This window comes from Polypterus senegalus, chromosome 14 (genome assembly GCF_016835505.1).
Source record: "Polypterus senegalus isolate Bchr_013 chromosome 14, ASM1683550v1, whole genome shotgun sequence".
In the NCBI taxonomy this organism is placed as follows: domain Eukaryota; kingdom Metazoa; phylum Chordata; class Cladistia; order Polypteriformes; family Polypteridae; genus Polypterus; species Polypterus senegalus.
In genome coordinates, this window is record NC_053167.1 from 138,359,737 (window position 1) to 138,387,181 (window position 27,445).

Consider the following 27,445-nt stretch of genomic DNA (forward strand, 5'->3'; position numbering starts at 1 on the left):
TGGTTTGTTTCAATTACGACAGTATTTGTAGGATTTGTGTTAAAGAGACATTCGGCATCTGTCAAGCGTTGTAAGCACACAACCGGTTTCATCAATAAAATCACATCCAGCTTTTGAGAGTTTAAACATTCATAAACATGAAAGTGTCCACTACTGAAATTGTCACCTGTCAATCTAAGATGTTTAAGAGGCATTGCCGGTTTCGAAAGGTGTAAAATATTTGGCCATTTCGGTACACTTGAAAGCGACAACCGAACAATTCAGCGGCAGCCATCAACTCACATGCAGAACCATAGGTGAAGGGCTTAAGCATTTCACTCTTATAGTGCTCCTGTGTAGTCTAATTATCTCCTGTACCGTCATCAGTCCACACCTTGAACCTGTCCCAGTCATTCAATACATAAGACACAATGTTCCTCCGGATATCAAGAGTGAGCCTGATATGGCCGTGCAATATGTAACAAAGAGAATGGAAAAGGTAGGTGCCATCTCCGGGCCTGGAAACCACTCGGTAAGTGACAGTTCTTTGATCGATGGTGATCACATCGATAGACATGTTAATGGGGGTACGGCTGGAATGATAAAGGAAATGGGTACCTGAACAATGTAAAGTAAGTCTAAAATACCTACACAATAACTATAATTGTAATAAACAAACAATAAAACAGCGGAGAAGCCGTGGATTAAACAAAAAGGTTGTAGTTATCAGTAGGGAGACGTGAATCCCGTGGCGAAGCAAGGAAGGGAATGTAGAGACCGGAGCGACGGACGGCCTTATATAGGCAGGCAGCTAACAATGTGGGAGGTGTTGGCATGGGGGACCCAACGTCACCTCACACGGTGACCGAGGTGCAGGCTATGGACGTATATATGTACGTAAGTAGGATTCAGTTAGCGTTGGGAACCCGTGTACCAAATTTCTTGAAGATGGGCCCATAAGTAACAAAGACCGTTGAAAAGTTCAATATGGCGGCCGACAGTGGCATCATACCACCGAAACAAGTACGTACATTGGTTTCGTTTAGTTCAGGGAAGCCGCCTACCAAATTTCGAGAAGACGGGGCCATAAATAAGAAAGTTCAACATGGCGGACGTTGCTGACCATTATGACCATTACGCGTAGAATTTCGAAATGAAACCTGCTTAACTTTTGTAAGTAAGCTGTAAGGAATGAACCTGCCAAATTTCAGCCTTCTACCTACACGGGAAGTTGGAGAATTAGTGACATTGGAAAGTTCAATATGGCAGCTGACAGTGGCGTCATACCACCGAAATAAGTATGTACATTGGTTTCGGTTAGCGCAAGGAAGCCGCCTACCAAATTTCGTGAAGATGGGGCCATGAATAAGAAAGTTCAATATGGCGGACGTTGTTGACCGTTATGCATAGAATTTCGAAATGAAACCTGCTTAACTGTTGTAAGTAAGCTGTAAGGAATGGGCCTGCCAAATTTCAGCCTTCTACCTGCACGGGAAGTTGGAGAATTAGTGATGAGTCAGTCAGTCAGTCAGTGAGGACTTTGCCTTTTATTATTATAGATTTTCTACAAGAATGGATTTTTTAAAAAGACTGTGCAACAAGCATACAAAATGTAATGTAATAGACATTAAGGCGGTGAAGTTCAATGATACTGCATAAGCACCAAAACTCTCAATTTCTAAAAGAGTACAGCACCAGAACTTTACTTTTGGTACAAGAAGTTAACATTAGTTTAACAGTCTCATGCTCCATCGTTTATTAGTGCGTTTGCAACTAAGCGACCCCCATGGGATGTTCTTGGAGATACTGTATACCTATTAGTTCTGGCTCGATTCACCACAGCCAATGAACGTTATGTACTACTATAAACATGCAGGATACTCCCAAGGGGGAAAGCTCCATGTATTATTTGAGGCGTGAGATTCTGTGGCAAAGCAGAGGAGACAGCAGTAAGACAGAAGTGTGGGATTTGACCGGGGAGTTATCCATTACTTGCATCCAGATATTAAAATTACCGTTTCAACACAAATGGACAAACACTTTAAAATTAAACAGGCTGGTAAATACTTTAATCAATAAAAACAATGCAAATAGGGATGTCACAATACCAGAATTTTACCATTCAATAATAATGCCACTGAAATTTCATTATACTCAATACCTTGACAAAAACACAAATCTTATTCAACCTCTTTTTTTTTTTTACCTTCCCTATGTATCTCCACAATTAAAGTGAACAATGTTGTTCCATTTTCCTTAATATACAGGGTGGGCCATTTATATGGATACACCTTAATAAAATGGGAATGGTTGGTGATATTAACTTCCTGTTTGTGGCACATTAGTATATGTGAGGGGGGAAACTTTTCAAGATGGGTGGTGACCATGGTGGCCATTTGGAAGTCGGCCATTTTGGATCCAACTTTTGTTTTTTCAATAGGAAGAGGGTCATGTGAAATTCCCAATAAGTTTGATGTGTCACAAGTTGAAAGTTTTGATTACCAGTCAACTGCTGATACCGTTGCGCCACGGAAGCAGTCGTAGTAAATGCGTGTCTATGTCACACCCTAACGTGGGTTCTTTTTTTGAATAAAAGCGCACTTGTTATATTTGTACCTTTTGTGAAAGTGTTTCTTTGATATTTGGACTTCAGGCTTAACACGTTATAAACGTCACATCTACATTTTGTCAATTACTACTAAAACATGAAAAAGGTTTGTTTTAACGATGTGTTCTTTGTAGACACGGAACACACATGAAACGCATGTGTTCCAAATAACGATATAGTATTTATAAAAGGTGTGATTTTGCTTGCCTTCTCACTCTATGCAACTCCAAGCAACTGGCACGCAGGTAAACAGACGAGCTGAGAAGACTGCGTCGGTGGGGGATGTGATAGCAGGCTACTTGCTGTTTGTTGCTTATCCACACATTTACAGGACAACAGACGCTGATGGGAGAGGTGAAAATCGATTTACGGTGGGACGGGTCTACGAGTTTTTTCATAGGCTCTGGTAATTCTAGTGTTAATGTGCATACAAGTATTAATACAGGTTTGCATGACCACATAGTGATAGTTTTTACAAGAGTGGCACTAATAAATAGAAGGAATCACAATGCATGACAGTTGCAGTCAAAATATAGAACCTTTTTATTGAACAAATTTTGCAAACAACTTAAACTATAATTTTGACAACATATTTTCAACCATCCAATGAGGCATTTAGACTTAAATATCCAGAGGTGCTTGTCACTGAACATGTCTTAGAAAAGGAATAAATAGTAAATATTTTTGTAAACAAACTACACTTTCTGTAAATGTTAATCTTTGTCCACCGACACATTAGCTATATGGATTGTAATGCCGTTGGTTATCTCGATCCACTGCTTGCTTTATGGTCATATCTAGTTCCTCTAGCAAACGAGTCTACAACTGACGCCTGACTCAAGTGTCCTAAAACTTTATCAGTTTTACCTGAGGACGTGGAGGGTGCCAATCTTAGTTCCATACATTCATGGTACTCCAAAGTATGTTTGTGGCTCAGGTGGTGCAGCTAAATTGCTTGTGATGCTGCCTCTGGTGACAACTTTAGCATTACAGCATTTGTAGTAAATAGTTTTTTGGTCCACATCCAACCTTTTAAAAGCAAAATATCTCCAGACAACAGACATGGCTCCTTTTTCGGCAAAAGTTCTTCTGTGCCCCCATGTTCAACTTTATCGTCTGCTATAGCTTCAGTTTCAGGATGTTCTCTATCCATTTTCACCGCGCAATACCTCCACTAACGCATGTACTCCGCTGCATGTGTGTTTAGCGGTGTAGCAGTGAAAACTGTCAGAACCACCCCCAAAACAGTTTCTCGCTGTGCTACATTCCGAACGTTGATTAGGCTATTTAAACCGGTACTACGGTACAAGAAAAATCCATATCATAACAAAAATAAAAAAGTTTTCGGTATGAAACAGTAAACATCCCAGCACTAGTTTTGGCTTATCTTTTTTTTAAATAATGAGCACAATTCCCACGGTCATGTGCTGAAATTCTCCAATATTGAAGACAGGACTTCTGTATTTCTTCTCACCATGTGGAGATGCAGTGTTGTATCATTACCCCCGAGAGACATTTGTATATGTAGTCCTTATTCATGTTTTTCTCATGTATTCCTTTGCATTCTGGACTAATTCATCTGCTTGCAATCACAGAAGTCCAGTATCGATTGCCATTCGATACCAACAATACTGAAAAAAATGCAAGAAACTTTGTGCGTTTTTGAACACTTAAGACTGGTACCAAAATGATCAGTTCTTTTGACATCCCTAACTGTAATTAGGACAAAGTACACCATTTTTTCACTTTTGGCCACAATGACATTTATTACAGAGAAAAAAAAAGAAGATGAACAATTCAAATCAGCACTAACATATGAAACAGAACAATAGTGTCGCAAACACAGATTAATCTGACTGGATTGTCGACCTGAGTAAACGAAACAAATTTTACGCTTCCTAACAAGCTGAATCCACACTGGTATGCTATATCCCTAGTACATTGCCAAGTCCACAATATATATTTTGTTTTCAGAGATGTTATGACTGATCAGGTGATAATTAATTGGATCCAAGTTACTTTAGGTTTCTCGCTGCTGTCATGGACTACAGGGAATAGGGTTGGGTTCATTAAATCAATATAGAATATACAAAAAGTGATGTAATCATTGCAGCATTAACATTTCTTTGTTTACTTGATGGAACCAACCAATGGACTCTTTTGAAGTAGCCCACTGCAGTAATATTCAAAACACACTACATATAGCTTGATGATGATCTTAATGATTCCTCCTCCCCCACTCCACCAAAGACTCACATTAATTCCACTTCACTATATGGTCACATTTATATGCGCAGCACAGGACACCAGGCGTCTAAGTTGTAGGTGGAATGAAAACTAGCTGCTCTTAATGACCCAACTAAAGAAAGTGAAAAGGTGACATGCCACTCTGCCATAAAGAACATGAGTGTTCTTGCCTGATGCTAAAGATGTGCCTCGAGTAGAAAAAGGAAGCTTGTCTTTACACAAGCCACTGCTGCCACTCTGCTTACTTTTTAAAGCTGTACAGGTCTCAGGATGGTCATCCATCCGTGGCTTACCCGACTGCTACCACCATCCTAAACAATTGTTTTGTCTTTTCTGCCAACTTGATTGTTGTATGTGGACTGAAAACGCATTTGTACTTCCTGTCATTACATGTGATCATTATCCATTTCTGATCAACTCCCAATGTGGTCCGTGTGATCCATTGTTTACAACTATTTTTTTCAATGTGGTAATGTGTCATCCAATTCATAAGCATGTCAAGGTAGGTGTAAAAGGATGTCCTTCACTTTAGCTACAAATTCTCTCCAGTGTTTGGCCAGAGACCCTTACTTGACCTTATGTGCCAATATAATTTTCACTCATACCGACTATGTCTTAAGAGAGAAGACAACTTAGAGACACACAAGAAAGAATGAAGATTGTGAGGAGGTACTTGTGTGTCTAGTTTGTAAAGAAAGCATACTGTGAGTTATCCAATATATTCTGACTTGCACTGGGTATATAAAGTAGGCATGCAACTTATATTTCTAATGACAAATATAGAATACCAATCTAGGCCAATTCGTGTTTTTTTTTTTTATTTCTTCATAATAAAATCCCTTAAAATATACATTTTTTTATATAATTAAACAGCTCTTTGTAAAGGTTGCACTGATAATTTATGAGGCACAAATATTTGTGGAAGTCCCACATGAAGGCCTGACATAATACTCTGCAGTGTGGGAACTAATTTTTCAGAAACTCCCAAAGAGTTAAACGGCTGACGAAGTAAATTGAATCAGTGACCTAACAGTGGACCATAGGAGGAAAGAAAGTTACTCAAATTATTTCCTTAATGCTCTAATGGAAATTTGCTACAAAGCACAAGTGAATTAGGCCAGCTTAGGAAAAAAATGACACGACCAAAATTGAAAGCAATATGCATAATTATATTACTTGTATTTTTTTTTTTTTACCACTATTAATGTGATAGAGTGCATGCATGCAAAAAAAAAAAAAATACAATGTTAACCATTTTAATTTTGATTTGAAATACTTCCCGGACAGGAAACTCTTTTTTGCATGACCTTTTGCAGGTCAAAGCACAGAGTCAGCCATTGTACAACGTCCCAGGGCCAAATTGGAATAGGATTCACATTAAAAGTTACTTATTTTTGTATTTTACTTATTTTTGTATTTTACATTTTCTACAAAATGGCCTTGCACTCTTATTTCCACAATATTCTGCAACTGACGCTGTTTGAGGAAAAAGCACGCTTGACCAAAGAGCAGCTGGGTAAATAAGTAAAAAAATTTTTAAGGCAAAAGGTTTGACTGGGGAGCAGATGCAGGACCGAGCTACATAGAGAAGATGGATCAGGCACATCAACCTCACATAAAAGAGGGAAAAGATTAAGAGGAAGAAGTTTTATAAACAGAATTAAAAATTATTCCTTAAGATGTTTAATCAGAATATGAAAACTCAATGAATAGTATTCACTTTTTTGTTGAATTTAAAAAAGGGAAAAAAAAAACAGAATTGTCAACTTAGAACCTGCTTGTCATTTAGGTTTGAGAGGTAAAATGGAAAACCCTCACACAAACGTTAAAGAAAATGCAAAACTCTGCACAATCACCTGGAACTTTGAGGTATTACCATTAAGGAAATATGTGCTAACAAAATCAATAAACCAAAAATAAACCCTGTCCATCTGCCCTTTCAGGTTTCAATCACTTCTTCCAGTTTACTTTTGGAAAAAATGGAATAATGTCTCAAACTTTATGACTAGCAATGGCTGGAAAATCATTTACAACACAAAAGGAAGCCTCATATGATAAGAGCATGCTGGTCCCCCAACATATCTATTTTCCAGCAGCAGTAGCAGTTATTCCCACTCATATGCAGCAAAAGTATTTGCTCCTGGTAGACATTCTACATTATCCACATGTATACATCTGCCATTTGTCCTAAACATCTCCATCACTTCAAGCTGTAAATATTACTCACTCTCTCGCATTCCAGTTGTGCTCCTCTCTTTTTCATTCACCTTCACTCTGGAGCATTAGTTTGAAGTGGCTCAGCAATGAGTCTAAATGTTGCTTCATCTTCATACTCTGACATATTAAAATTATAAAAAGTGAAGTTTGCCTAAATGCTTTGAAAAGTGTAAAAAATGATAAAATAACCAGAAAAAAAGTAACTATTGTGTACAAAAATAAACTATTAGAAACCACAGTCCTTGGGGAAGAAGGTTGCTATACTGGAGACAGGCAATAAAGGGGTGAGCTGGCTTTCTTTAAGCCTCACACCATCTTCAAATACTGGCCCAATATCTGTCTTTTTTGACTCAATGATGATACGGGATGTCAAAAGAACCAATACATCAGTATTAAGTCAATACCCAAGTTCCAAAAACAAAATGGTATAGCATTATTAGAAAATCAGTATTACCAAATGAGAGTTGGTACTGCAATTGTATGATTGCAAGCAGACAAATTACTCAGTAAGGCAGAATAACACATTAAAAAAGCATGACTAAGAACCACGCGTGAAAATGGATCACAATGGCGATAATACAGCATTGCATCAAAACCTGTTAAGGAAAAAAAAAAAAATTATGCAAAAATCTAATCTGGAAAGTCTTTGTGTTCCAGATAGGAGGCATTCAGCACACAATTGCAGGAATCGTGCTGCTCATTATTTAAGGTAGAGAAAAAAATTTAAATAAATGCATTGGCCTTCATTAATATCATTTTTATCCCATTACAGAGATACTTCAGAAATGGATTAATGTTTCTTTGAGAGCAAAATAGCATGATGGATCAAAGAAGGTGTAATTATTCAGCGTATAATGTCATGAAGGTGTAAAAAGGGACAAAATAGTGAAATTAATCACTTTTCAGCATATAGTGTCTTACACCGTCTCCAAAAAAGGGACAGAGACTTTGCATTCATTCCCTGATTACATCAAACATGCTCGACAGATGTCCGTTCAACCAGTACAACAAAGCGTCTTTTACAGGAGTTCTTGAACTGTGGATTAATGTAAAACTAATACATTTGACTTTACACAGGAAATTAAAGTTTAGATGAATGTATGAAAAAAGGCAAGAGTAAGTTTTGGGAAATTAAAGTGCAAGAATTTTGTGACATTTAGAAAACGTAATCAAGACACATCTCTTAAATATTACTCCTTAGCAAGTTTTTAATATGCTAGTGAGGCAATACACTGACAAACCAGATTTTAAAAGCAAAACAGCTTTGTTACTAAAACAGCTTTAAACAATTTGATACTTTTTAACGCCAGTACTACCTTACATGAATGCTAGTGGGAAGCCTTGATATAATGAAGGTTCACGTAATATATATATTAAAAAAATAAAAATTGAATGGGATTTCTGTTTCTGCTGCGATATCAAACAGGTATTGAGTATTAAGAAACCTTCCTGGTATTGAATACAAAAATCGTGGTTATCATAACATCCATAATATTAAAAACTGCTTAAAGTGTCCTGTACATCTATTTCTTCACCACAAACCTGTTTTATATCGAGTTAAAACTGACCCAAAAAACATGTCAGAGTTCAAAATGTGGCAGTACAAAAATGATTTTTGACAAATGATCTGCTTTATGTAAATTTAGGCAAGTTTACTAAACACCTGATTTCTGAGCTAAAAAGAGGACATTAATAATTTCTGTATGGGTTGAGAACAACCAAACTAACCTCAATGGAAAAAAAAAACAAAAGCCAATGGTGAAACAAAACTGCCCCAAAACACGTGGCAAAGTAAATGCTTTTTAGAAGATGTACAGTGTATGTGATGTTTATCTTTTTAACTTTTCATTAATTTTGGAAAATATAGGAGGAACAAAGTTTCACCTTCAACAGTTGAAAACCAGGGTGCTTTTAGTGATTTCAAGCAAAAATGAGTCAAATTCGACCCAAAGGTGTTGAGGGTATCAAAAAAATAGCATTACACAAAAATAAATATTTCAAAAACTAAGGATCTACACTTTACCAAACTTCTAGAAATCTCAAGACAGGAATCAATACTCTAAAAACACTCGGAAGAGAAAATTTGCATTACACATAATCTGGTGCCCCCAAACTGCCATTATAAGCAACTGAGGTGGGGTGCCACCTTTTCCTTTCTCATCTTGGTGCTTACACTGACCTATACAGTATGGGCAAGTCTGTGGAATCCTGGCTTTCACCTCTATACAAGCTTGTTGGACATCCCATTCCAAAACCATGGGCATTAAATGGAGTCTCTGATGCTGGATGATAAGACTTAGCTCACAATGTGTGTTCCAGTTCATTCTAAAGGTGTTCAGTAGGGACGAGTTTGGGGCTCTGTGCAGGTCACTCAATTTGATCTCTATCCTCCCTGCATGGAGAGTGAGTACTGAGAAAAGCGTTATATAAACGTAAAGAATTAATAATAATATCATCATTGTCAATACGGGCCTGGCATTATCCACAGGGAGGCATGCTAGGATACAAAATGGACTTCCACAAACTTTTGCTACAAAGTTGGAAGCATACAACTGTCTAAAATGCTGTAGCATAAAAAGTACCCTTCATTGAAACCAAAGAGCCTAAACAGTACCTGTTCTGTGTATTGTATTGTATTGACCCTTCTTTTTGACACCCACTGCACCTCCAACCAACCTGGATAGGGGTCTCTTTTTGAACTGCCTTTCCCAAAGTTTCTTCAAATTTTTCCCTACAAAAGTTTTTTTGGGAGTTTTTCCTCATCTTCTTAAGAGAGTCAAGACACTGTCAAAAGGCAAGGCCTGTTAAAGCCCATTGTTGCACTTCTTGTGTGATTTTGGGGTATACAAAAATAAATTGTATTGTATTGTACCAGACCATTATCACTCAACAAAAATATTACAGCATGCACTCTAGAGCTTTTGCTATGTTCACGTGTTCTCAGTCTATTCAGAGCTCTGACTTGTGACATTTCAACCTTCCCATTTCAGTGGATTTAAGTGGGTTTCTGGTCTGGCTATTCGAAGAAACGCAAGGTTGCTACAGATCTGTTGCATGGTCTGGAAGAAAAAAGCACATTTTGCAGAAATAAGAAGAAAAATAAACTTAATAAATATTCATTACTTTGCTCCCAATGCAATTTGACAAAAACGTCTTTTCTGGCTCACCTACCCCAAAATTTGTATAACTGACTAAAGTGAAAAGTCAACATTACATCACAACTAGAACAATTTGGATAGCTATATTTTCTCAGAACTGTCCAACTTGTAAATCCTAGTTCGTAGTACTTTCACATGGACTTTCCAACTTCAGAAACGGCATCTTCCAAACCTATACTCATCCATCAAACCACCAGATAGTGAAGCGTGAGTCATCAACTCAAGAGAACTTGTATCCAACTACTCCAGAGTACAATGGCCACAAGCTATACACTATTCCAGCAGACAATTGGTATTGTGCAAAATGTGTGCAGCTGCTTGGCCATGAAAACCCCAACTCAACAGTTCAAGTGCTGATGTTGCTTCCAGAGTCCGTTTGGAATTCTGCTGTGACTGACGCATTGGATATGCCATTTTTTGCATTCTACACACTTCAGTACTCGGCAGCCCTGAGTTTGTATTGTCTTTATCATGGCATGACACTTCTACTTTAGAATAATAGCATCTGTACTTGAATGGAACAGATCTGGCACAGCATGCAGACAGGTGACATCCTATGACAGTACCAAGTTAAAAGCCACTAAACTCTTTTGAACAAACTATTCAACTGCCAGTGTTTTTCAATTAGAGACTAAACGTCTATGTGCTTGATATTATGCACATGTTAAAGGTTTAGCTAAAACACCTGAATGTGATTATTTGGATTGATGTCCATATATTATAGGCCATAAAGGTTATGAGAAAGTATGTATGGTAAAAACTGCTTATACTAAAATACAGCCCTTAACAGCTTAAGAACAAATCTAAATGCTAAGGTGTCTAGACCATGTTCTATAGTGACAAACAAGGTAACACTGGATACTGGAAACACACAACCTTCACCTGGAGAGACAGTCCCATGATACAGTGCACTGCTGCCTGTTAGCAGGCAGTTTACCTCTGAGGGTATCCACCTTTAAAGTTAACTGGTCATTAGACAAACAATGAGGAAGGAGGAGGAGGAACTACAAAGTCAATCACAGTAAGGCGACAATATAGGTATTGTAAATGCTGTCATTCAACATTCTGGATAGAGTGTCTAATCCTAATACCAAAAAAAAAAAAATCAATTTCTCTGTTTTACAAAATATTTCAAAATATCCAATACCACCAAAATAACATTGGAAACAAAAAAAAGACTTTTAGAAAAATGCATAATTTTTGGTGAAGAAGTGTCAAATTTCTTCTAATAGAGGGAGCATTTGACCACTCTAATGTATATTCCATTTCAACATTTAATTTATTGTTTGACGCCATGTTTTTGCTGCATCACCCTTGTGCACACTGTTTCCCCAAACACTCTCGTGCTGCTAGAGATTTGGTAACTGAATAGGCTAAATACATTTCAGACAATTATACAACCTAATTCAGATAGGCCACATGACAAAATAGGAGTCAAAAAGATGACACTCAAACTTGGCAAAGGTTAAGTGTCCTTATAGGGTCATTACATGTCAAATTAGGCAATGGCCCATGCACTTCAGCCTCCAAAAATTCTGGAAAAATTACCAGGTGCACACGTTAGTCAGAAGACACCCTGTAAACTTTTTTTGATGCAAGATCAATACATTCCAAAATACAGCCCGTTTACCAAGGGTGAGGGGGGTGTCAATTTTATCCAACTTAATTTTTCCATCAAATTTCACAAGTCAGTAGCTCAAGAACTAAACTTAGACAGGCTCTGACTTGTAAGCTGGTGAATTAATTTGTATAGCATATGATGAAATTAAAACATCAGGTCCAGATGACCCGTCATGGTCATGGCAGCCTCTTGAAATAGACCAAAATTTGAGTTTTTGGCTTAGCTATGTTTACAACTCAGAAACACATTTGTAACCAACACTAACTTTTGATTTTTTTCCTTATTCAGATAAATATACAGGCTTTCTGAAAAAGCAATGAACAGAAAAGCAACTGTATCAGGGCTTGAACAGCATACCTCTCAAATTAAAAAAATAATTTTGGGTTTCATTTTCAGAGCCCTCCCAACAGCATGTAGGAATGTGCAAGTTATCTTTATAAATAATACGCTACCGTGGCTGCTTATTTGTCTGTCCAGGATTTTAAATCATCTGTAGTTCGCAAACCGTTTAAACTATTGACCTGAAATTTGGTACACATATACTACGTGACGTCTTTTATCACTTTTGGGGTGAGGATTGACCTCCAAGGTTATTCCTATTTTTATGTTTTATTTTTTTTTATTGCAGAGTCAATTCTTGGCAGCGGCCAGCAGGGTAGCCATGCGGTGCATGCGTACGTGCGCCATTCTCATCCCTACCACCTTTGCCATCACTTCCCCTAGCTCTTCATATCTTAAATCAATCTACAGGCAGATTGAAGACTTAAGTGCCAGCTTAAGTTAAACATTAAGGAAAACGTACTAAGTAATTCCAACACAACGCGAAAAGATGCCGACAAAAGAAGAGAAGAAGCGGGTCGCTAGGGTGGAAAAAAGAAGAGCTGCTCAGGAAGTAACAAGCGTATCAACCTCTGAGAAAATGAATGCTAAACGTACAGAGAGGGGATCAAAACTATGAATGCTCAAGTCAAGTGTATTCTGTGCAGTGCGTCATTACTGGTTTTTAAAATATTATTCTGCATTGTCCATTCTTTCTCAAAACACAAACCTTACTTTTTCTCTGCAAATGTTTTATGTTTATTTTCCATGTTAAACATATGCTAAATGCACCATGTGTCAATAATGCTAATCATTAAGTTTTCAATCAGTAAGTTATCAAAAATGTTAAATGTCATTTTTTTCTTATCAAATGACAATGTCCTATCTCACGTTGCTGAACAGAGAATGTGATACTCCATGGCCAAGAGAGTACCTGGTAGTCAAGAATACTACAGTTATATCCCAATAGATGACAGCAAACTCAAAGTCAGCCGGGTGTCTGGTGAAGACAGTCAATTGACTGTCTGAAAATTCTCCACTAAAGCAGCAGCTGAGATCCTGCCCTCTCATGATCACACTTCTGATGGATCAGATGCGCCCCCTCACATTAGACCAATGTCCTACTGGAGGCTATGTGGGTGCATGTACGATGAAAAACGTTGGATTAATGCCATTCGTGACAAGAGTGAAGTGGAATCAGACATTGTGATATGTTTCAAGCATTCAAACTATCCTGAGCAGTCTTTCCATTGGCCACCTAGAAACAATATTTGTTAGGTGCTATTACAGTATGTCACTGCAGTGCTTAGTGGACCGACAATGTACCATCTTGATCTCAAAGACAAAAATGCCCTACACTCTGCACTTTAATTCAAATAGAAATGAAAAGGGTCATAATCCTGCTGCAATACCAACATGTTCACATTTCATTATTACTAATGTACTTAATGATAAATCAAGCAGCTGTTCATGTGTTGTGCTTAATGTGCCTTTGGCGATTTATTTTTTCCACTAATTCTATACACAAGTTAGTGATGAACTTGATTATCATGACTGACAAATGGTAAATTTAACACATGCTTAGAATGGAAAATAAAACTGAAAGGTTCAAATAAGAAAAGTAAGACTTGGTTTTTGAGAAAGAAGGGACCATGTAGGATATAGGAAAAATAATTTTTAAAATGTCTGGACATTTCCACAGTGCATTTAGCTGGTCAGAAAATTAGACCCAAAATGATTTTTTCACATTTTAGAGGTCTGCTGGTCAAACCCTGCTGTCACTATCCTGCTCCACTGAGAGACTGAGGAGATCGTTCCTCCCCCACACTATGCAACTCTTCAATTCCACCCAGGGGAGTAAATGCTAACATTATTCAAAGTTATTGTCTGCTTTTACATGCATTTTTATTACTCTTTAATATTGTTTTTGTATCAGTATACTGCTGCTGGATTATGCGAATTTCCCCTTGGAATTAATAAAGTATCTATTTTCTTGTTTGTTTATAACCTTTTGTAAAGCCCTGTGCAGGTATCTAAACATGGAAAAAAATTCAGGCTATATCAATTAGAAGTATGCTTTCTGAAAGCCTAAGCATATCAAAGCCAAAGACAAAAATATATTTTTTTCCTGTTTTTGAAAGTCTGCTCTTACCAAGTGGTGTATGACCTATACCGATAAAGCTAGAAGTATGCAAAATATGAGCCTACTAGGTGGTTTAGTTCTTGAGATATGGTCTTGTGAAATTGATGAAAAAATAAAGCCGTGTCAAATTTGACACCCATCTCTCCTCACAAAATTGACTGCATCTTGTAAATCTAAATTTTAGAGGGTGTCTCCTGGATAACATGGGTATATTGCTTATTTTTTTAAGAATTTTTTGAGACTTAAGTGCATGCGCTTTCTAGAAAAAAAATCTGTTAATCTGACATGAAAGTACCATATAATGAAATCTCCTACACAGCAGGTTAGCATATAAGAAGAGTAAAGTGATGCTTAAACCACTCATATACTTTACTCAATTATCTATTCTTGTATTTACTGACAACAATCACACTGTTGCCCAACCTCCATGCACACTCCTAAATGAACTTCCCTTCTGTTAGGGTCATGTTGAAAACTTCAACAATATACAAAAAACACTCTGCTCGTACTTTTGCTTGTTTTACTTCTACAGTATTTAGGGGTGGACAAACTGGGATTGGCTCCAGAAGAGCCCTGTGGCCCTGAGTTAGGATATAGTGGGTTAGATAATGTCTGACTGACTGAAACTGTAAATGCACATGGTAGTGTGCTGGGGTAACACCCTTGCATAGCTGGTAGTCCAAGTATGCTTTCTGACAAACCAGTTTTAAACATGGGATGGATGGTTACCTGCAACTTTTTAAAGCAATATTTTTGTAATGTATTGTTGTACATTTATGCATATCACTCTGCTAACATAATATAAACACAATCAACATCTTGGAAGTATATATTTTAGCAATTTATAAATCATTTTTAAAGAATTATGTCAAGTTGATGTGTTTTTCCCCCAATGTACACAAACATATTTTAACAAAAAAACACTGAAATATTGCATTAATACTGTATTCTCAAATTGTACTTTCAGTGTAGATTTAAACTCTACCAAATCATTTCTCTGTCAAAAACACCATCAGTTTGACTTTCAGGGCTAATCTGAGGTGCAATATCTCCTTTACAGTGTCATCCACATTTAGTTGACCACAGCTACTGATCGATGTACAGTATACAGCTGTGTTATCACTCTTGGATCATTAAGAGTATCCCCATTTTATTAAAGACTAGGGGGCTTTGCCCCCTGCTTGCTTTGCTCGCCAACCCCCGTGTTTGTTTTTCCAGATACACACTTTTAAGATTTTTTTTTTCTTTGAATTGTTGCTATTTCATTAGTTTCACTTTTATTTCAGAACTTCTGTAAAAACAATATTTGGAATCTTTCGTGTCCCAATATGCTAAATCTTTTAAATGAGGTGAGTCGTGTGTTTAATGACTTTGTACCATAATTTAGGATAGGTTTCTCTGTTTGGAATTTCAGCACAGACAAAACGGTCTACATCATCAGAAGTTAATAATTTGTTTTGCAAAGTAACCAATAAATGCATGTGAGTTACACCCCGTTTTTGAAACTCTCTGACTTCAATGTGATCTGTGCTATTTTTTTTTTTTAATACTGTAGCGACTGACATAATAAAGTGTCACAAAAGTTCTACTTTAACAATCGCCGACTGCGTAAGCCCAAACACAACTTTCTAGCACCCTCTCCAACCCCTCCTCCCACGGGTCTCACCTCCCCCTTACTGCATCAATCAGCATCCAGCTGTACTCTGCCCTCCCTCGAACGGACCTAACAGTCACTTAAAACAAAAAAGGCTTCAGCTTGGCTGGGATGCTAAAATACTTTCGACTGTTACTGCTTTCACATTCTGTACCTTTCTCTGCATATGTATCGCACCTTGGGTCTCTTTTCTCCGCACTGCTCTTTCTTCTTTGCCGAGAGCCCAGGCTCTGTGTGTGCCACGTGACTCTACATGACAATGTTTTTCTGGCTGTCCAAGCTCTTATTTGATAAGAGGGGAATGTCTTGCAAGACTCTTATGTTCCACGTTCCCACGAGATGGCCCTGGGACAATCTCTTGGCACGAAGTCTCATGTTTACGGTCCCCGCGAGACGCTCTGCGGCCAATCTCTTTAGTCTTGCGGGTCTTTAAAATGTCTTTCAAGAACTTCCGAGAAGATCATGCATCGTCGCCTTGCTTTTCCATTCCAGGATTTTCTTAGATAGATAGACAAGGTCTAAGCCTGAAAAAGCATGTTCACACTCTGCAGTGTTTGGCTAAAGGTAGGGAGCATTTTCTCAACTTCCAGTATACTACTTAGGAGCCCAGAATATGTGTTTAAAAAAAAAATGCAATGCATTTCTATGAATGCAATTCTTTGTAGAAATCTAGTCAGGTCTCAATCTGTTTGTGCGTGTGTTTCCGGTATATTTTCTCAATAAAGGCATGTTAATTAGCTAGCTGCACGAGACAGAAATGTGGAAGCGAACAGTATAAGATACCCTAACTATGTCAACACAAGCTTAACTGCAAAATTGAGGGCACAACAATATTTTTTGAAAGATTTTTGGTAAGAAAATATATGTTGTAGTTGATGAAACCACTGATAACCGAGACCACAGTGTTCTCAATATAGTGATAGGTGAGTAAACATTTGGCTGTATGGTAATTCTTTTATGTAGGCAGGACTAATTGTATGTGATGTATTTAACTGTGAATCATTTAACCAATGAAATCATACAGGTATTTAACCAGCATTAACAGTTTTTCCCATAGAAAAATGTTATTAGTAAACAGCACTGGTTGTTAGCAGGTTCCCTTTTAAAAATTAACAAGGATGTTTTAGGATTTAATAAAATGTTTTGCCTCGCAGTGACGAGGCATGCAAGGTCCATATTTGACTGTACTGTTATCAACTCGATACCTAGAAACCTGGGCAGAAGAGCAGGTTTTTTCTCAGATGCAACAAGCCCTTAAAAGCGGGTCACTCTTTCTTTTTTGTACAAGTGAAGTTTACCTTCATCTCAGAAGGATGCATCAAACTAGTAACAACTGTTACAATTGTGGAGGGCACTCACTGCCCTACTGCAATCTCGGCATACAAATTTCACCATTTATTCACCATATTGCGGCACAGTTAGAAAATGTTCTGTGTACAGCAAGCTGTGAAAACCCAGAGTGTGTCGACACATCTGACATCATTTTTATTGTGCTGCCCTCACAACCAGTGCAAATGCATCAGGACTAGTCCTCCACACCAAACCTGTAGTTTGGTTGCCCAAAATTTAACAACTGGCAGTCCTAGTTGTCTGGACTACTACTGATTTATCCACCCCTGTTCTGTTCCAATGGTTCCTGCTCTATTCCAGTTTCCTTGAAGTGACTGCTCCCTTTCTGGCAACAATTTTTTTTTTTTTTTTTTTAATTTGCAGGTTTTCTTCCCTTCATTCACGCAATTAATCTCAATTATTGCACTGAACTCTTATATTCATTGTGATGAAAGCCTGAAGAACTCACTTCTGGAAAAGACTTTAATTCCATGCAGAAAGTGATAACCATCGATTCAGCGCCATACATCCAGTCAGTTGGTCTGTCATTATACTATGTTAATGTGAAAGATATTACTATCTCTGGCTGAAATTTGTGAGTTTAAAACACAAGCACAGCAACTTTCAATATTAGCATTTTTCACTAAAACAGCTGTGGTGTTTGATGAAAAATGTCATCTATAAAATGGAATTTCAAGTAAGAATTGACAGTTACCTGCAGAGTGTTCACTGTACAGTTAGGTACGAGGACAATGAGAGTGACACAGTTTTCATAATTTTGTCTCTGTAAGCCAGAGGTTTACTCAGGCTGTAAAGTGCCAACAGCGTTAGTGCCAACCATTACTCCAGTAATAGCACAAGTATTTCTTGCTTAAGCATCAGGTATGCATAATACCTGGGTAACTGTAGACACATCTTCTCCAAGCTTCATAATGGTGTCTTGTGAAAAAACGCCTCTCATCAGCAGTGATAACGAAGTTAATCTGTCTTCAGACAGTGAAATAGAAAAGGTCAGTAAAACTGAAAGCGATTATGGGAATCCGAAAGTGACACCCGTGTAACTCACATGTGCAGGGTGCTGCTCATATTCTTATTATTATTAATCGTCCTCATTTGTACCATTATACTTTCTACACTTCTGACTTTGTATTGTGTGTTTTGAACATTTTCCAGTAAAAAGATGAGCTTTAATAAAAAATGTTTTTTCAAGCCAAAAAAGGTAATGCTTTATATACATTCTAGAGAAAAAAAATGCAACACTAAGGAGGTTAATAAGGAGGGAGAGACACACAAGTGTTGCAGTTCCTAAATTGAAACACTCATCCAACTTGGATGTAAATACCCGGAGTTAAAAATGCCACTCAGCACTTTCATCTCAAATTCATTATATAGTCTCAACTCCAATGTCTGTGGTAAAAAATCAAAAATAACCTTACTAATGTCCAAAACATGCAAGAACCTAATCATCTCTTACTTCTTGGTATGAAATGCACTGAAATAAATACGACACCAAAGTTATGTCAAACTGGTAAAGTCTGATCATTAATGAGGCACACTGCAAAAGTAAGGTACTCATGCATTTTTTTTATGAGAATGAGCAAATCCCTGAAGTAAAGATCCAAACGATGTTTTGGTTTTAACAGTTGGAGCATAGACTTATTAGCTGACTTACACAGGATCAAAAAGCAAATCAAAAGTGGAAAATGAAATGAGCAACCTTGTTTATAGCTCCATCATGTTGGCCCCCTACACAAGACTGCCTACCTTTAAATGGCAAATTAGAATACAGTATTGTGCAGGTTGTCCCAAAAGAATTGTATATACACTTATATATTTCATAAATTATCAGCAGAACGGTTGGCAGTTCAAACACTTGTGATAACTTAAAATGATTCTACATTTGTCTTTAATTTGAATTATAAAACTCAGATGTTGCTTAATAAACATTTTACTTAACTTTATGCAAACTTAACACATTTTTGGTACACCCTATATATTACAAAATTGTTTGAAATGGTTGCGGATTTTTCTACAATCATTCCTAATTTCAATTGTACAATTGATGTACTGTAATATGTTTTGCTAAGGTAAAACACTTCAATGAACTTTTTTGGTTCATCTTTTGATTCAGAATTGAAGGCAAAATGTTAGGTTTGACTATAAAAGGATAGGTTCTTCATTTATCAATATTCTTTGTTTCTGAGGTACACTATGTTAATCACTTTAAGGGTGTCTTAATCAACGATGTAAAACGTTATGTCGTCTAAAGCTAGTATGTTCACAGCAAAGCCAATCAAGAGTCTAAACACAACACACAACAATATCACTAAATTTACAAATATATGCAATAAATTAAACTTCAAAGTAAAATGTATGATTTGTGATATTCTGAATATATTGATATGAATAATATTGAAAATGTAACTGTACAAGCAGTCCATAGATGAGACAAGGAAAAAATGGAACAAAAAACTTTGAGCTCACCTAATGATGGTTTACGTTAAACTTTGATCGATGTTTTAAATGTGCTCTGTAAATTGACATTGACAACATCAGTAATGCTATACAAAAGTGTTTTACATTAAAACACAGAATAAAATAAATTGAATAAAACACAATAGACTGTGTAATTACTGAGCTTACTCTGCACTCGCACACTGATATGCTTTATTATGCTGCACTCTGCAATTTAGCAGTAAAAACAATCCAACAAACCAATGGCCTTAACATTTTCCTTTAAACACTGCATTACATTATCAAAGTGTACATTCTTATCCTAAGCAGTTTTTGGTGGACACGTGTTAGTAAAACAAAGCTTAAATATTACCAACACCAAGAAATTAGACTGCCTAAAAGTCCATTCCATCAACTAGTAGTGGGCTCACCTACTTGAGCCAACACTATCTGATTTAATTAAAACAAAATTACTACTTCCATTAATACATTTGCAGAGCACTAGATATAAAAATAAGCTATTGTTTCTTAAAATTAAACTTTAGCCAATGGTATTAAATCAAAAGTTTAATTTCTCCTTTCCCCCACAATAACTCCAGTGGATGAATGGAATTTACTACCTCTCTTAGTGAAGCAAAGCACATCAACTTTAAATGAATGTGAAGGCCTTGATGTTAACTTGCAAGTAGATAGCACAGGCATTAATAAAATTCATGTCTTGCGACAGGCATTTTGATGTGTATATTCTTGCTCAACAAAAATGTATCAGTTGTATTAATATCATACCACACTACAATAAGGTAACTAGCAAATTAAAGGGTGTTAGAATACTAAACATTGTACACATTTAGATCTTAATCAGTATGGTAACACAAAACACAAGAATTCTGCTCAATCCTGTCCAAGAAGTCTCTGCAACTGACTAAGTAACTTCACCTACCAGTGACCATAACCAAAAAATGGTGTAAATAATTTTACAACATACTTGCTACTTTTAAGTTATTAGTAAAACTTCCTTAATAAATGCATTCATGCATTGCAAGAAATATTCAATGTCCTTGAAAGTCATCACTATTCCCAGAATTCCAACAGATACTTGCACTTACTCCCCAAATAAGAATGTATTTATTGCCAACCTATGTGTTCTATCAGTTTATTTTTAAATACAAAGTACATTTGTCAAACGTATATCACAAAGCAAAAATTGCATAAGCATTTGGAAACCTACATATCAATATTTAGTAAGACTTCCATTTTCTGCACTAACAGCCTTAAGACTACTAGGCTATTTCTGAACCAGCTTTGCACACTTCTTAGTCGGGATTTTGTCCGATTCCTTCCTGCATATTTTCTACAGATCACTCAGGTTGGTTGGATGGCATCTCAGGACTACAATTTTCAAGATGACTTTAATGAAGATTAAATTTTTTTGCAAAGCACTCTATAGACCAGCACATATACACAAGTGTGTGTTCTCATATGTACATCCACTTCCAGACAAAAGTTTAAAGCACCTCAATTTTTCCAGTTTTGATTTAAACGTAAGCAGTTCAAGTCTTGGGAATAACATGAAATCGTTCAAAGGTAAGTGGTAAAGTACCACAGGTTAAAAAAAGGAAAATGTAATTTAGAGAGTTATAAAAATTATTTTTCATGGAACAAGAAATAAATTTAAAATGTATAGATTTCTCTGCAGCAACACAAGTTAATGTCTCCTGCATTCAAGAGCATCTGCCTGCACTCTGCCACTGAGCACCCAAGATCATGCTCAGCATTATAACACCCTCTTTAACCCTCTTAATCCCATTGCAAATGTATGCTGATGCAACTCTTCACTGACTCCATGTAATACACACTCCTATACATAAACTACATAACGGCACTGAACTTTAAACAAAAAAGTCTGCCATTCTCACATCCAACTAACTGTTGAACATGAAAAAAATAAAAATTCCCTGCTCAAACTGTGAAACACACACGAAAACAATCGACAAATATTGTGCATGGAGAGCTGTCCGGCAAAAATGCAATTATAATAATGCCTTGCGCAAATTTCTAAAAAAGCTTGTGTTCAATTTTAAAAGAAGGTGCAAAAAAAAATGTACACATTAATATGCTTTGATCTGCCTTTATGTGTACTCGGTATATAAGTAATTTGTGACATCTGTATTTGAACTTTATCTGAGAACATGTTAAAGCACTCTGTACCTGCACTCAGTGAACACCACTATGTAAAAATAAACAGAAATGATGTACACTCTTCAAGCAGATAAAACTAATTGATTTCAGATTAAGTTTAAAATGACCACCTAACTGGCACTCTAACACAAATGCATGGACTTAAGTTTTGAAACCATTACCATCTCCTGGTTGCTTAGGTGTTTTTGAATCACCAGAAAACAACTAAATGAGCATAAACTGTCTTGCTTCAGAATGTTCAAAGGAAATGTAAGGATTTAATTCTTGAGAGCAACATCATAAAGGACACTTGCATCAAATGTAATGTGTGCTTCAATGTAAATATTTCAAGTCTAAATATTTTGGATAACAGCATTTTGTTGTTTTTCACACACTGATAAAGGTACGTAGAGGCCTAGATCCCTAGTAAAGGATCACAAATATATTTGTAATCACTGACCTTGAGAGTCTAAAATAATAACATGCTCATGTGTGCAATTTGTCACTTTTAACCTTCTACAAGTGGCATTTAAAGGGCTAAGGCAACTGCTAAAGAATTAAATATCAAAAATACGATCACATTCGTAATCATCAACCTGCAAAAACCATAATATGACACTCTGCATTTCTAAATTAACAAACCACTTTTTTTTTCATGAAAAGGAGTAATTTGACCCCTTCAGTAAGCTGAAGTACAACTTAGTCCTTCTGATCAATTATGCTAAAGACAACTACTTGGTTTATTCTGTATCTTAAGGGTATAAATTCCTGATAAAAATATAGAAGGGAACTCCCAAAAAAGCTCAAAGTTCTTGCTCAGCTAAACATCAAGACAAGTAAAACGGTGTAACATATGTGGAGGTTTCCTCATAACGGTTTGTCATGAGGACCAAAAAGAAAAAACTGAAGTAATATCAAAGCCTTTAGAAGCAATTCTTATAAATACAAAATGAACAAATGAGAGGCGTAACCCTAAACATACATGACAAATGAGGAAACTAAAAACAGCAACAAACCTTAGCATCAGTATAGTCTCATTGGCTATGTAATGAGCAGGAGCCACAATATGGCAAAAAAGCAGCACCAACAACAAAGACAATAACTACGGGCAAATCCTCTACATCTTTATCTCTGCAGCAAATATGGAAGTGGGGAAAACAAATGAATGCAAAGATGAGCTGAAATTAAATTATTTGTGGTAAGTACACACTGATGCTGGCAGGTAAAACTAAACAATGTACTATACACTGAGAAGTCGATTCTTCAGGAGATAATAAGGTTTACAGAAGCCTTGTGAATAAAAGCCTTACCTCGACCAATTAAGCTAAAAAACAGTACAAATATCAAAACAATAACTTTAAAAAAGCAAATAAAATTTTCATAAAACATGGAGCACTAAATTTCTTTATGCATATTTGGGTAACACTTCTTCGACCAATTCACTGTTTTTGCTTAGTGCAGAAATGTTATAATTATATGCCCAGTAGAAGCCATAAAAAGCTTCAAAAGGTGTTTAACGACAAAACAACTATGTCTTCTGACACAGATTTTGCTTACATGAATCCCATAGAGAATACGTAAGAATGAGGCAAACGCATCAACGGAAAACACTCGGTCCTGGAGAAACACTTGCCTGTCCTCGGCATTTGCCTATCTGCACACTGATGAACAGCTTGTTCTTAACCATTTCCTGTAGCGTGGTGTCAAGCTAGGGTCGACTGTGTCCTGTTCTTTGTGTAGCATGCCTTCGGTCAATTCACCTTTTTGCCTTTCTTCAGAAATGTTCCGATTCTATGCCTTATCCCCGCGCCGTGAATGACCCCGGACACACGCTACACATCAGGCGGCTGCCCACCTAACGGCACTGTAAACAAATTACACATAGAAGATAACCACAATACAACATGTCAAAAACGAAACAAAGCGTGACACTGGCCTACATTAACGTACACAAAAAAAAACAAACACTTGTCACGTAAGTCACTTTATCCGAAGAACGGCAGCTCAAGATGAACGAAACTCCAAATCATAGTCGTGCGTGACCTTAAATCTCAAGTGGAACAGAAACACGCGAGACGTACGTCCAAACTGAAAAGAATTCCTGCGTTAAACAAACCGACCCGGAGACCCCAAAACCAAGAGCGTGTCCAGGAAGCATCAGCATCTTTGAAGTAACTGTACACGTCGAGAGCTTGTTAGTGAACCGACGTGACAATCGGTCGTAAGAAAAACATCATAGTCTACTTTAAAAGCCGCCCACCAACAAAATACAAGTTAAAACACACGCGCAAAAGAAAACTAAACCAAACCCGCTCAAAGCCCTCGACCAAGAGGCGAAGCACGCCTGTGTTAGGCCGGAGAGCAATAAGAGAACAACGACATAGTACAGAAAAACGTCGCTTGGCGTGAATTCTCCGTTTTTATCTTTTATTGTTGACTACACCCGTCTTGCTGCACACTTCTTAGTAAAGTTCAGGTAAACATGCGGTCAAAGACCTCTTCCTACTCCAGTGCTCCCGAGCAAATGAGCTCCAAGATGGCTGCCCTGCCCACATAGAAATAAAACAAACGCCCGGGCCCCGTTTACCTGTAGCGCCGCCGAGCCCCTGGGCAGCTCCCCGGTGGCAGTATATCCAAAGGAATGTTAGCGACGTACTCAACAGGCGTCTTGTTCGACTGCTCGACGAAACTACACGAAGTAATCCAAAGAAACTGCAAACTGTTTGTTTCCCTGTCTTAACTGAGTCTGTGTGTCGGTGTGTGTGTGTCTGCTGCCTGGGTCTCTCACAGACAGCGCCAATCGAACGCATGCTGGCGTCACATGATCCAGTCGACCCGCTCAACGTAGGCCTCACTAGTAGAGTGTAGAGATGTAATTTGCATTTCCGCCACACTCTGGGCGCCATTGCGTCTAAGCTTTCCGAATAAACAGCATTAAGATAGACACGAATTTGTAAGGCTGGTTATCACTGTGTTAAACCAAAAGTATTTTATCCTTCTGGTGCATTCAACAAGTGATGTGGCTTAGCGGAAGTTGCGCTTCAAAGACGAACTTCAATCAGCCATGGCGCTACACTTAGACAGAAGTAATTGATCCAAAAGACTGGCTGAACGTTCGCTTTTAAATCAAATGAAAGAAAGTTCATAAGAAGGGCATACTGCAATGGTAAACTGTTAGCAAAAAAGAAATAAAATGGAATAGAAAAAAAACATGTACATTGTATAAAGTCTGCTGCAGTTCCGGAGCCTCCTTTCTTGTTTATTCTACAACGACTTTTAGGCTTTATATAGGAGGACTTGAATAGTCCGGTCCATTCAAGAATCAAAATTAAACAATTATTGACCAAGTCTGCTCACATACAAGGAATTGAATTTTTTTAGGTGGTTCTCCATGCATGACAGACATTGACACAATGAGTGCTTAAACTGGGCCAGTATGTTACCTCTTCCAGTTTCAACATGGAGTACCAGCACCTCTTCATTAATTTTCATTAAGGAATCCTCACACCTGAGTCTCCGATAGAACAATCTATGTTTTGCTATACTGGCATCTTTTCTTAGTGTACCAGTGATCACCGGCACCTCTGCAGAAGTCTTTCCAGGGGACCAAAAGCTATAGGCTTGAATGTCACTGTAGTAATTTGGTTTCACTTCTAGCACTTCACCCCTTTGATCAGAATACACTTATGTTGAATACTAGACAAAAAAAAATATAAATGTATGCATGCAAAGTGCAAGGAATACTTAAATAAATATTGTGTTTAGCATTAGCTACAGTGCATCCGGAAAGTATTCACAGCGCATCACTTTTTCCACATTTTGTTATGTTACAGCCTTATTCCAAAATTGATTAAATTCATTTTCTTCCTCAGAATTCTACACACAACACCCCATAATGACAACATGAAAAACGTTTTTGCAAATGTATTAAAAATAAAAAAACTGAGAAATCACATGTACATAAGTATTCACAGCCTTTGCTCAATACTTTGTCGATGCACCTTTGGCAGCAATTCCAGCCTCAAGTCTTTTTGAATGTGATGCCACAAGCTTGGCACACCTATCCTTGGCCAGTTTCGCCCGTTCCTCTTTGCAGCACCTCTCAAGCTCCATCAGGTTGGATGGGGAGCGTCGGTGCACAGCCATTTTAAGATCTCTCCAGAGATGTTCAATCAGATTCAAGTCTGGGCTCTGGCTGGGCCACTCAAGGACATTCACAGAGTTGTCCTGAAGCCACTCCTTTGATATCTTGGCTGTGTGCTTAGGGTCGTTGTCCTGCTGAAAGATGAACCGTCGCCCCAGTCTGAGGTCAAGAGCGCTCTGAAGCAGGTTTTCATCCAGGATGTCTCTGTACATTGCTGCAGTCATCTTTCCCTTTATCCTGACTAGTCTCCCAGTTCCTGCCTCCGAAAAATATTCCCACAGCATGATGCTGCCACCACCATGCTTCACTGTAGGGATGGTATTGGCCTGGTGATGAGTGGTGCCTGGTTTCCTCCAAACGTGACGCCTGCCATTCACACCAAAGAGTTCAATCTTTGTCTCATCAGAACAGAGAATTTTGTTTCTCATGGTCTGAGAGTCCTTCAGGTGCCTTTTGGCAAACTCCAGGTGGGCTGCCATGTGCCTTTAACTAAGGAGTGGCTTCCGTCTGGCCACTCTACCATACAGGCCTGATTGGTGGATTGCTGCAGAGATGGTTGTACTTCTAGAAGGTTCTTCTCTTTCTACAGAGGACCTCTGGAGTTCTGACAGAGTGACCATTGGGTTCTTGGTCATCTCCCTGACTAAGGCCCTTCTCCCCCGATCGCTCAGTTTAGATGGCCGGCCAGCTCTAGGAAGAGTCCTGGTGGTTTTGAACTTCTTCCACTTATGGATGATGGAGGCCACTGTGCTCATTGGGACCTTAAAAGCAGCAGAAAATGTTTCTGTAACCTTCCCCAGATTTGTGCTTCGAGACAATCCTGTCTCAGAGGTCTACAGAGAATTCCTTTGACTTCATGCTTGGTTTGTGTTCTGACATGAACTGTCAACTGTGGGACATTCTATAGACAGGTGTGTGCCTTTCCAAATCATGTCCAATCATCTGAATTTACCACAGGTGGACTCCAATTAAACATCTCAAGGATGATCAGGGGAAACAGGATGAATGTGAGGTCAATTTGGAGCTTCATGGCAAAGGCTGTGAATACGTATGTACATGGGATTTCTCACTTTTTTATTTTTAATAAATTTGCAGAAAACTCAAGTAAACTTTTTCACGTTGTCATTATGGGGTGTTGTGTGTAGAATTCTGAGGAAAAAATGAATTTAATCCATTTTGGAATAAGGCTTTAACATAACAAAATGTGGAAAAAGTGATGCGCTGTGAATACTTTCCGGATGCACTGTATATAGATAGATAGATAGATAGATAGATAGATAGATAGATAGATAGATAGATAGATAGATAGATAAATAGATAGATACTTTATTAATCCCAAGGGGAAATTCACATATGTAATAATAAATATGCAATATGTAAAAATTATTCCAAGAT

At 37.6% G+C, this 27,445-nt stretch overlaps 1 protein-coding gene across 3 annotated transcripts in view; it reads right to left on the reverse strand.

Annotated features, from left to right (window-relative positions):
- Positions 1-24,702, reverse strand: part of gpbp1l1 (GC-rich promoter binding protein 1-like 1) — a 97,838-nt gene extending 73,136 nt beyond the window's left edge. For 2 of the 3 annotated variants that reach the window (XM_039736119.1, XM_039736117.1), the window contains exon 1: positions 24,494-24,702. The gene's annotated coding sequence lies outside the window, so the exon portion shown is untranslated. The remainder of the gene's footprint in view (positions 1-24,493) is intronic. The other variant, XM_039736120.1, reaches the window with a different exon arrangement.
- Positions 24,703-27,445: the final 2,743 nt, after the last annotated feature.